This window comes from Chlorocebus sabaeus, chromosome 2, assembly GCF_047675955.1.
Source record: "Chlorocebus sabaeus isolate Y175 chromosome 2, mChlSab1.0.hap1, whole genome shotgun sequence".
In the NCBI taxonomy this organism is placed as follows: domain Eukaryota; kingdom Metazoa; phylum Chordata; class Mammalia; order Primates; family Cercopithecidae; genus Chlorocebus; species Chlorocebus sabaeus.
In genome coordinates, this window is record NC_132905.1 from 25,810,563 (window position 1) to 25,822,469 (window position 11,907).

The 11,907-nt window shown below is 49.4% G+C and overlaps 1 non-coding gene across 1 annotated transcript; it reads right to left on the minus strand.

The window, feature by feature from the left end:
* Positions 1-2,247: 2,247 nt before the first annotated feature.
* LOC119618732 (U6 spliceosomal RNA) lies at positions 2,248-2,354 on the minus strand. The gene has a single exon (XR_005235092.2). It is a non-coding gene; the product is annotated as a U6 spliceosomal RNA (small nuclear RNA).
* Positions 2,355-11,907: the final 9,553 nt, after the last annotated feature.

The window sequence follows — 11,907 nt, forward strand, 5'->3', positions numbered from 1 at the left end:
TGTATGTGTGTGTGCAGATTGGTTCCCCTCCCTAAGCACCCCATCCCCCGCTCTGTGATCCCACCCAAATGCCCCCACCTACCGACTGCCTTGAAGCTAGGTGGCACAGACATAAGGATTCATATTTTTCTTTCTACTTTTGATTTCTTTTGTATTTTGGATAGTAAAACATTTAAGAAAACAGATGCTTTAGTGTTTTCTTGTCCTGAAAGGCAGTAGTGGTAATGATTAAATGCTCACATTTTAGAGTCTAGTATCTTGGCTGTGGTTTTGCATCTTAGCCCTGTCTATTTCTGTAGTGGTCTGACCTCAGGCAAACCCTTTAACTTCTCTGAACCTCAGTTTTCTCTTCTGTAGAAGAGAAATATATAGTACTGCTCCCTCTCTGGATTGTGGAGAAGGTAAAATGAGCTTAAAACCACGTAAAGCATTTAGCACAGTGCCCGTGCAAAATAAATATCCAAATACTTAATGTTAATGTTACCCTGATTTCAAAAGTAATCCATGTTTATTGGCCAAAATTTGAGAAAGAAACAAGAGAATACAAATTACATGTAACTCCCTCTTCCAGAGACAAGCCAAAGTGTATTTTAGAGCATTTCTTTTCTCCCTCTTTTGTTGGTAAGCATAGGTAGAGGGTCTATGTTTGTTTGTTAATGAATATGGGATCACCTGGTCAGTTTGGTAAAGTTGCCTTTTTTTGATAAACAATATGTAGCGAATGTTCTTCTCCAGCATTAAATATTTCATTGCTTCCTCATCCCACAGCTTTCTTATCCAAGCTTCTGTTTTTGTACATTTTTACTCATTCCTTTGGCAGATGTAGAACCTGAGGCTTCACCAGGGGAAGTGTTCTTCCCACAGTCACTCAGCAAGCTGCTAGCAGAGCGAGGATCAAAACACAGCCCTCCAGATGCATCCCACACCAGCCCGAATTGCTCAGCGCCTTGGGAGTTGGGGGGATGTAGACACTCCCCACCGCCAACCCAGCTTTCTAGACAGGTCCCTGTCTGCTCAGCCCCTGCCCCTCCCTCTGCAGCAGCCTCAGGCCTTGGGTGGGCAGGAACCCCACCGGGCAGCCTGCTCTGTCTCCATGGTGATGAGAGGAGGGGCGGGGCTGCAGAGGGGGCAGCCGGCTTCTCTCCCGCTGGGTCCTCATCAGCCCCCTGGTGCCCTGTCTCCCCGACTTTGGATTTTATGAAAGTCTAATGAAGTCCGCTGAGCCTGGAGGACGTGAGACCTTCTGAAGTTTTCTTCTTTTTTTCTTAAAAGTTTTTTTCTTCCTCTCTTTGTTTGGTTCTAAAAGAGTCTCCCCTCCTGCTTCCATCTGCAGCAGCTAGAATTCCTCTGGCTTGCTTCAGAATGAAAGCAGTGGCCATGTGTGAAGCATCCACTGTGTGCCAGATGCTTCACACGCATCATCTCCACGCCAAAAAACAACCCTGAGAGAGGGATGATTCTTCCTCACTTCGTTTTAATATTATTATTATTATTGTAGAGATGGGGTCTCACTATGTGTCCTGACTGGTCTTGAACTCCTGGGCTCAAGCAATCCACCTGCCTCAGCCTCTCCAAGTGTTGGGTTTAAGGCCGAGCCTGATCTCTTCCCCATTTTGGAGACAAGGAAACTGAGATGCAGTGATCACATCACTGTCATGGTCATTCCTCCTTTCATGGAGAGAAGATTTTTCCTTACCTCAGCCAGGTGCCAGGAGGAGTTATGACTGTGGGCCCTCACCCCGGCTCTCCCTTTTTCCAAGTGATTTGAGCCCCCAGACTCAGATGTCTGCATCTGTACCAGGAAGATTAGCAACCAGAACACATAGATTGATGACTTGTCATAAAAATTAGATTTTTGAAAAATTATCTTGCACGTTTTTGAACACTTCCAGTTCTTAGTTGCTCGAAGTTCCTGAGTTCCCCAAGGCCCAGGTAGATGTGGTATCAGTGAGGGTGTCAGCTAGGAAAGGAACGTTAAGATGAAATCACAGGACAACAACCTACATTGCTATAAAATTAGAATCTTAAAACCAGCTGACGGCTGGGGGTGGTGGTTCACACCTGTAATCTCAGCACTTTGGGAAGCCAAGGCAGGTGGATCACTTATTGCCACGAGTTCGAGACCAGCCTGACCAACATGGTGAAACCCCGTCTCTACTAAAAATACAAAAATTAGCCAGGCGCGGTTGTGTGCATCTGTAATCCCAGCTGTTCAGGGGGCCGAGGCACGAGAATCTCTTTTTTTTTTTTAATATGGAACACTTCACAAATTTGTGTGTCATCCTTGCACAGGGGCCATGCTAATCTTCTCTGTATCATTCCAGTTTTAGTATATATGCTGCCAAAGCGAGCACCACGAGAATCTCTTGAACCCAGGAGGCAGAGGTTGCAGTGAGTCAAGATCACGCCATTGCACTCAAGCCCGGGCGATAGAGCAAGACCCTGTGCTCCCCACCCCACCACCACCGCCAAAACAAAAACAACAACAACAACAACAAAAACCAGCTGGCAAGTTTCTGAACAAGCAACCCACTGGCTTCCCCGATGTCTCATGCCCAGCCAGATCTAGATGAGCCCATCAGTGACTTTCCACCGCCTCCTTGTCAGCACTGCTGCTGGCCATGGAGCTGCCCCACTGCTTCAGATCTGACCCCGTATCCGGTATCAGTGACAGTGTCTTCAACCCCAGTATCAGAAACCACCAACTCACATTGCTTCAACAATAAACAAATTTATTATCGCAGAGAGGAAGTCCAGAGGGAGGACAGACTTGAGATTCTGATTGATTTAGCAACTGACAGACATCTACAGGATCATCTTTCCATCTCTCTGTTCTCCCATCCCCATGTGTCAGATTTGCTGTTACACTGGCTCCTTTCATGGTTGCAAGATGGCTGCAGCAGCTCCAGCCGTCCCATCTAAATAGACTTTTCCCCAAATATCCTTTTCCTCTTCCTCCTCCTCCTGCTTTTTGTTTTTTCTTTTCGCTAAAATTATTATAAAATATTTCAAACCTATGGACAAGAATAGACCACCTGGGTTTGTAAAACCTTAACATTGTGCCATATTTGCTTCGTAGAGTTCCTTTTAGTTCTAGGAATTTTGATACATCTATAGCTATGTGTTGTAACCAGGACCACAATCAGGATATAGAAGAATCCTGTCATCCCCCAAAACTCTCTCCTGCTATTTCAATTTGATGCAGCTTAAATCATAGGGAAAATATATTCTTCTCAGTAGAAATTCACAGATGGGGTGAATCAAGAGTTGGTCAGTTCAAGGGCTGGATCTGTCTATTTTCCTGCTCTTCTGTCCTTAAGCTGTCGACTTTTTCCAGAAGAAAGTGAATTGGGTTTAGAGCCAGGCAGACCTGGGTTCATGTCCCAGCCAGTCTACCCTACTCTGTGAGCCTGGCCAAGTTCCTCCACCTTTCTGAAATTGGGGTTCCTCATTTAAAGATGAGGAAACAGTGCCCCCCATGGAAGTCGTTCCTGAAGATGAAATGAGATTAATAGGTGTGAACTGATTTACACAGAGAAGGTGCTCGGTAAATAATCATAAGTCAACCTTCATCACTAGCTGACTGGAGAGCCTCAGAGCCCCCAGGAAAATACGCCAGGGGCACTGGAAACTGAGCTCTTGGCCCTCTGGCCTCTGGGTTTGGACTGGATGGGTGCAAAGATAGAGGAATCTGTGGCTGACATTGCCTTTGTGAGCCTTCCACTCTGCCAGGGGCTGCGAGGAGCAGCAGCCATTGCCTGCCTTATGTGAGCCCCTGCAGCACAGCAAGGCTGTTAAGGGGTGGTTTGGAACCTGACAAATCTGGGCCCAGATCCCAGCTCTGCCACTTCCTCACTCTGTGACTGTGAGCTTGCTGCTTAAACTTGCTGAACCTGTTTCCTCGTTTGTCCCCACACTCCATCCTCAGGCACAGGTCTTGCTCGGGTTTAACAAGAGGTCACCTCTGTGGTCACCTGAGGCCCTGTACTCTTCCTCCCCTCAGCTCTGATTCTCTAGCCCTTTCCCTCCCTCACCCACCAGGGTCCCCCCTTCCTCTGTGTGTCTGGCTTCCAGGCTATGCTGCCAGGCATTCTTTGATCCTGAGTGGGGGGTGCAGGTGAAGGAGGAGCTTGTGGTAGATGCTGGAGGGTGAAGGGGAGGAGAGGAGCAGACCCTCCTGGAGATCCAGCCTCAAGGTGCAGTATGGAAAAGACAATCAGGCCAGCATGGTGGGAAGCCTAGGTGGGCAGATCTCTTGAGTCCAGGAGTTCGAGACCAGCCTGGGCAACATGGCAAAATTCCGTCACTACAAAAAAATACGAAAATTAACCAGCATGGTGGCCCACGCCTGTAGTCCCAGCTGCTTGGGAGGTTGAGGTGGGAGGATCATTTGAGCCTGGGAGGCGGAGGTTGCAGTGAACTGTGATCTGTACTCCAGCCTGGGTGACAGAGCGAGACTCCATCTCAAAAAAAAAAAAAAAAAGAAAGACAAACATTGTGTACATTTTGTATTACGGTGTAAACTCTTAAGAGGGTGTCTCTCCTGCTTTGTTATGCTAAAAAAACAAACACTGTCTGTCTCCTTCCCAGCTTTACTTCTCGTAAATAGGCTGCTTTGAGTAATCTGGTCAGAAGGATATGAGCCTCCAAGGGGCACCGGGTGGGGGCTGATCTTCATTATTATTAATACTAACATTCATTATTATTATTACAGCAGTCCCAGAGTGGGACAGAAGATATATTCAATAGTGAATCCATTGAAAGAAGAGTCAGAGCATAGTTCCAGACCCTAAGTGCTTGGAGACTAAGGACAAGCTCAGTCTGGCCTGGCAAACCCCCAAGGCTTCCAGTGGGGGGCGTCTGCCTCGGTGCCTGGGGGCTGATGGAAGGAGGGTGGTTTTTCAGACTATAGGCCTGAGCTCCGAACAAAGGGCAGTTTCTGGGACGAGCTGAAGGCTGAGGGAAAGGAAAACAAGATGGAGCAGCTCTCCAGGGGTGGGGGTGGGGGTGGGGGTGGGGGATGGGGGGATGGGTGGCTTCTTTTGCTCAGGAAACTAGAGTGTTTCACCTGTGTCACAATGTTGGCTCACGGCAGGCCTGGCCTCCTCCAGCCCGAAGGAGGATCACGGGAAGAAAAGCAATAGGGGCAGTTGGCTGTTGCCAAATATGCAACGGCCTTTGATACTTGGGGCTGTTTCCCCTCAGCCACATGAGGAAATTAGCCAAGCCCCAACCGGCTGAGCCCTGAGAGAGCCGCTGGCGGCAGCTGGTAGAGAGCTGCTCGCTGCCTGGCCCTGCCTTATCCTGGGGAGAGCACGAGCTGGGAACACTGGCAGGCTGGGGTTGGGGGAGGTTAGTGGGGACGAGGGCCTGGGGTGGAGCCTTGGTTTTGCCTCTGCTTGGCTGTGTGAACCTGGAACAGTCTTTGCCCCTTTCTGGGACCTAGGGTCCTCATTCATAAGAACAGCCACCATCTTTGAAGGGCTTAATCCATATCAGAAACCAAGCCAAGCCCTTGGCTGACATTCTCTTTTAATCCTTATCTAACCCTGAAAGTAGGTATCATTGGCTCCATTTCACAGATGAAAACATTGAGGCTCAGAGAAGTTATGCAACTTGCCTAAGGCCACACAAGCAGAAAAATGGGAAAGAGATGTTGAAGACTTCAAAATGAGGGGAGGGGGCGCCTCCTGTTGCGTTATGTGATGGAGGTGACTGTGGATTGTGGACTCCTGGAGAAGCATGAGGGGTATTTTGTAGGCAATGACAAAAAGCCAGTGACACTTAATGTGACCACATTTTTACCCACAGATTGGTGAGGCCCAGAAAAACAACCTCCAGGGACCTATCCTTTCAAGCTTCTGCACCGTTGACTATGCCATTTCTTCTACCTGGAGACTTTCTGTCCATAACTGGAAAACTCCTATACATGCTTCAAGGCCCAGTTCAAATATCGCCTCCTACATGGAGGCTTCCAGGTTCTCTGGGCTCCCTTCAGAGTCTGTCTCCATAATTGCCACCCTGTGTAATTGTCATCTGTTTACTTGCCCATTTCTCCATCTCTCAGAAATTGAGAGCACGGGTTCTTAAGCCAGTTTGGCCTAGGTTCAATTCTGGCCTCTGTTGCTTTCAAGCTGTGTGACCTCGGGAAAGTCACTAACCACTCTGAGACTCTTTCCTTTTCTGTAAAACAGGATTAATAATATCTACCTTGTGTTGTTAATGTTAGATTAAACGAGCGAACACATTGGAGTCCGTATGAGATGCTCAATTATGGTAGCCGTGTCTATTATAATTTGTGGTTGTTAAGACTCTAAAATTGCTTTCAATTTTTTATTTTGAAATAATACCAAACTTACAGAACAGTTTCAAAAATAGTAAAAAATTCCTATATTTACCTCACACAGATTGTCCAAGTTAGTAAAGTTTTACTAAACTTACCTTTACAGGTGTATCTATATATGAATATATATGTGTATAGATGTATATATGTAAATATTTTTTCAGAATTATTTGGGTGTAAATGCATGCATACTATTTTAGTTTGTATTTCCTAAAAACAAGGACACTTTCCTGCATAATCACAGCACAAACAGCACATGTTTTTTTTTTTAGACAGAATCTCGCTCTGTCACCAGGCTGGAGTGTAATGGCGCGATCTCGGCTCACTGCAATTTCTGTCTCCCAGGTTTAAGCGATTCTCCTGCCTCAGCCTCTCAAGTAGTTGGGATTACAGGCACGTGCCACCACGCCCAGCTACTTTTTGTATTTTTAGTAAAAACAGCGTTTTTACTAAAACAACGTTGGTCAGGATGGTCTCAATTTCTTGACCTTGTGATCTGCCTGCCTCAGCCTCCAAAGTGCTGGGATTACAGGTGTGAGCCACCATGCCTGGCCTATCACAGCACAAACATTAATACAGTATTACCAGCTAATCCACAGACCCCATTCCCATTTCACCAGTGGTACCCATAATGATGTGAGTGGGTCTAGGTTCCAATCCAGGACCTCCTGTTGCAATTTCTTCTCATGTCTCTTGGCCTCTTTTTTTTTCTTTTTTTTCAGATGGAGTTTCACTCTTATTGCCCAGGCTGGAGTGCAGTGGTGTGATCTCAGCTCACTGCAACCTCCACCTCCTGGGTTCAAGCGATTCTCCTGCCTTAGCCTCCCGAGTAGCTGAGATTACAGGCATGTGCCACCACGCCTGGCTAATTTTTGTATTTTTTGGTAGAGATGGGGTTTCACCATGTTGGTCAGGCTGGTCTGGAACTCCTGACCTCATGATCTGCCCGCCTCTGCCTCCCAAAGTGTTGGGATTACAGGCGTGAGCCACTGCGCCCAGCCTCTTGGTCTCTTTTAAGCTGGAACAGTTTCTCGGTGTTTTCATGACTTACACTTTTGGAGAGGGCAACCCAGCTACTTTGCAGAATGTCTGTCAGCTTGGGTTTGGCTGTGTTTCCTCGGGACTGGACTCAGGTCATGCCCTTTGAGCAAGGAAACCACAGAAGGGATGCTGCGTTCTTCTCAGTGCCTCAGGTCATGTGACATTCAACGGTCCTGTTGCTGGGGATATTGACGTTGACTCTCTGATTAAGGTGGAGGTGTAATACATGAGGAGGGACCAGCAGGTGGGAGTCACTGGCCAGTGGGTGCCCGGGTGGCCTCCTCAAGGACCTCACCTGAGTCATCCTGTCTGGTGTAGCAGGAAGGCACCCAGGGATCTCAGGGCAGTGTCTAGGTACCAACCAGCAGCAAGTGTGGCTGCAGCCACGACTGTCCTTAGGCAGAGCCCTGGGCAGGCAAATGTTTGGAGTCATCTCAAATCAGCATGTGAGGACCATTCTGGCAGCCCAATTTCACATGACTCCATCAAAGTAACATCGCGCTGGCCAGCAGCGATGATCAGCTCTCCAGGCATCCTCCTGAAACTGGGACCTGGCTGCAGGGCGCCAGAACACCTCGTAGGATGAGTCCCAGAGCTCTCGGGGCACCTGGCAGTTCCATCCTCAGGGTCCAGGGCTGGAAAGTGCTCCATAGAGAATAAATGAGGAATGAGACAGCAGATCGGGGCCTGACTCCGGGCCTGGGGTGCCCACGCCGATGACACTGCTGTCCCTTGCTGGTTCTAGGTGCCAGGTGGGACCTAGAAAGTTCTGAGGAAGGCACTCTAAGGTGTGGGGCACCCTGAGGCATAGGGCTTGTGGGGTCCTGACGTGCCCTGGTGTAAGGGCTGCAGTGCTGGCTCGGCTCCACCAGTTCTCCAAACCCAGCTCCCTGTCACCTCCTCCATAAAGCCGGAACCTGGAAGCCCTCTTCAAGCCCTCCTTCTCTTTCTCTGTTCTTTCTATCCTCTTGACCACTCTGAAGTCCAGACCTTGATTCCTGCTGTCTGGCCTCCTGATGGCCGCTCCGGCCTTGTCTCAGGTGCTCAGGCTCCAAGCTGGTCACCTACACCTGCCGAAGAGATCTCTCTGAAGCCGACACCAGCACCGTCTCCCTCTGCATCACCAAGGGGCAAGGCCCACTTCCCTAACAGGCTCACAGAGCCCTCCAGATCCCACCCCACGGGTTCTCGCACTGCCACATTGAAGTACAACCTCCCAGGAGCTTGTGACCATGCCGATTTTCAAAAGCAAGCCCCACACCCTGATCCTAAGTACAGGGTAGGCGACAAGGCTTGGGAAGCTCCCAGTTGATGCCACCCCTCAAGAAACACTAACAGAGAAAAAACCTTGAACATGTGAACCTGTGTCACACCTCCACGCCTTCGAAGATGCATTTCCCACCACCTGGCATGCAGCACTGCGTCCTCCAGGAAGCCTTCCCTGAACTCCCTCCCTCCCATGGCAACTTAGGTTTATTCCACACGAAATGTACAGCCTTTGGCAAGCCAGGCCTGGACCACGGGGGCAGTTATTACTCTTTGTTGAGGGGATAAATGCAGACTGTGTGGCTCAGTTCAATCCCACTCCCACCCATTAGGAAGGGTCGCTACCTCAGCCACCCTCAGTTTCTTCATCTGTAAAGTGGGATAGTAACACTAGCCTTACAGGACTTGCCAGAGGAGTCAGTGTGATCAAATGTGTGCGTGGCACTTAGCAGCCGGTCTGAGTGTCTGCAAAGGTTTGGGTTCCGTTTTCCTTCTCTCTTGAGACTTCAGTTCCTCCCACTAACTGGAGCCATGGGAGAGCCTCTCAGTGGCTCAGGGGACAGCATATATTCAGGCTGGGAAACTTAAGGGGCATTTTATTTTTTTTTGGCTTGGTCTCCCTCTGTTGTCCAGGCTGGAGGGCAGTGGTGCAGTCTTGGCTCACTGCAACCTCCGCCTCCGGAGTTCAAGCTAGTCTACCACCTTAGCCTCCTGAGTAGGATTACAGGCACATACCACCACACCCGGCTAATTTTTTTTTTTTTGGTAGAGATGGGATTTTACCATATTGGTTAGGCTGGTCTCAAACTTCTGACCTCAGGTGATCCGCCTACCTTGGCCTCCCAAAGTGCTGGGATTGCAGGTGTGAGCCATCGCGCCCAGCCTTGAGGGGCATCTTATAGGCCAGGAAACAGCAGGACTCACACCTCCTCTGTCAGCCAGGGCAGGAGCCTCCTGTGGAGGGGGAAGGAAGTGAGGCTCAACCTGCTTTGCCTGTTGCTTCATCTTCCTGATTCTCAGAAACCTGGGCCTAATCTGTCACCATCAAACGGCCAGTGTCCCGGAGGAAGATGACTAAGCTAAATGGATGCCTGGTGAAAACCCAGGTAACTGGCTGCAGGGCAGGGCTTAGTACAATCAAGGTGACCAGGTGTGCATTTCTGGACCAGTCCCTCTGCCTGCTAGATGTATGGGTGGGGTCAGGTAGGTAGCACCGAAGGCTAGAGGCTGTGAAGAGGCTGGTGGCACAGTCCAGGTGGGACACCATGCAGCCAGCAGGAACTCCCTCTCTGAGCTGGCATCTGTGATGGCGTAGGAGGGGCATGGGGGAAGGGCAGGCCAGGTGGAGGGAAATGTTTAAGCAAAGGCACTGAGAGCCATGCTTTGGTCTTGTTCTGGGTGGTGGGTGACACTCCAAGTTTTTCAAGTACAAAGGTTCTCCCATGATAGTGGTTAGATTTGCAAAACACTGAGAAAAAGCCGCTGAAAATTTAGCAACTCTTTTAAACACATTCGCATTTTTTAGTCCCCAGTTTACAGACATCTGAAATGGAGAGCCAGGGGCATGTTGGATGACATTTGATAAAGTTTGGCTAGAGGGACCTTGGAGCAGAAGGCCCCAAACTTGCCCTGCCAGTTCCCTGCCCCCTCTTCCCCACCCTACCTGGGGAAACAAAGTACTGATTCATTGGCAGCTGGGCCCATGGCCTTTAAGCCACAGAGCCTCCTGCCCACTAGAAAACAAGGCTCAATCAATGTCCCAAAATCCAGCCAATCAGAGTGGCAATGCTGAATTCCTACAGGAGGGAGAAGGAACTAGGAGAGCGGAGAAGCAGGCAGAGGGGTGGAGGATGAGTGCTGGCCTACAGACAATGCTTCATGGGTCTGCGGGTTTGCAAGCTCTTGGAAAGAATTTGGAGCCTGCACCACCTCCCCCATCACAAGTATCCACAGCCCAGAGGCCAGGGTTTCCATGTTAGACAATTGGATCTATGAAAGGATTTTGAGCAGAGGTGTCACACCATAAGATGTGCTTTCATTATTATTGGATAAGAGTTACTGAGCACTTACTCTGTGCAAGGCACAATGCTAAGTGTGCATCTCAACTAATTTTAATAAGGTTCATTCTGCCTTCCAGGTGGAGACCTGGAAAATTTCCTGTGATTCCATAAATCAAATAATATCCTTTTGAGAAATTCCTTTTCTGCTTAAGTCAGTCGTGATTTCTTTCTGTTGCTTGCAACTAGGAACCCTGGTTGATATAATGCCCGTGAGTTTCTGTGTATACGTGGGGGATACACGAACATGCATGTGTGGCTTGAGTAACTGAGGTGACCATAGGTGGTAAGAGCCACAAAAGGCAGTATCCTGGGGTCTGTCCCCAAGTGCCTGATAGTCTGAAGGTGGAGGCTTTCTTCCTGAGGGAAAAGGGAGCATGAGCACTTACAAAACCCCCACATGTCTCCATATGCAGCATCTCATTTAATCCTTTCCACCAAGGAAGAGACTAATACGTGCATTTTACAGATGAAGACACAGAGGGTCAGGGTGGTTGCTGACATCTCACAGGTACTAAGAGGTGGATCTGAAGACAAGTCCACACCCTCGTCTCCTCCCATTGTACCCACTACCTGACCCATGGGACTCACAGATGTACCCTGAGGACTAATGGATGGGAGGTGAGCCAGGGGAGGGCATACAAACAGGTGAGGCACTGTGCTGGCTTTGAGCACTGTGACTTTTAAGAGGAACCCTGACTGGGCTGGTGAGCGCCACTTCCAACCCCACCCCAGCTCGCCTCCCCAGCACATTACTGGATTCTGACATGGGACTTCTGTGGACTCAGCAAGAGATTCACCTATAGGGTGCCCCAGAGGGCCCTGCCGGCCACCAAGTGCCTATTGTGCACCTTGCCCTATGCTGCAAGCTCCCCAAGGAGTGAACAATCACTCATCGTGCCCCGAAGCTACTGCCAATCCAACTGGGTACAAGGCAACCACTGTACAATTGTACCCTTGATGAACTCCTACTGTTTGCCAGGCCAGGGCTGGCGCTTTCCACAGGTAATGGGACACAGTTGCTGACGACCGAATGTGCCCAGCCTCTGCTGGAGCCCTACCTACTGGAGAGCCTGGCTTGGCCAACTCAGATCCTTCCTCTCCACCGCCCTCCCAGGAAGGGCTGCAGGGTTTTCTTGCGTTCTGGGTGCAGAACGAGGAAGAAAGGGGCAGGTCAGAGGAAGGCCAAGGGTCTGGGCT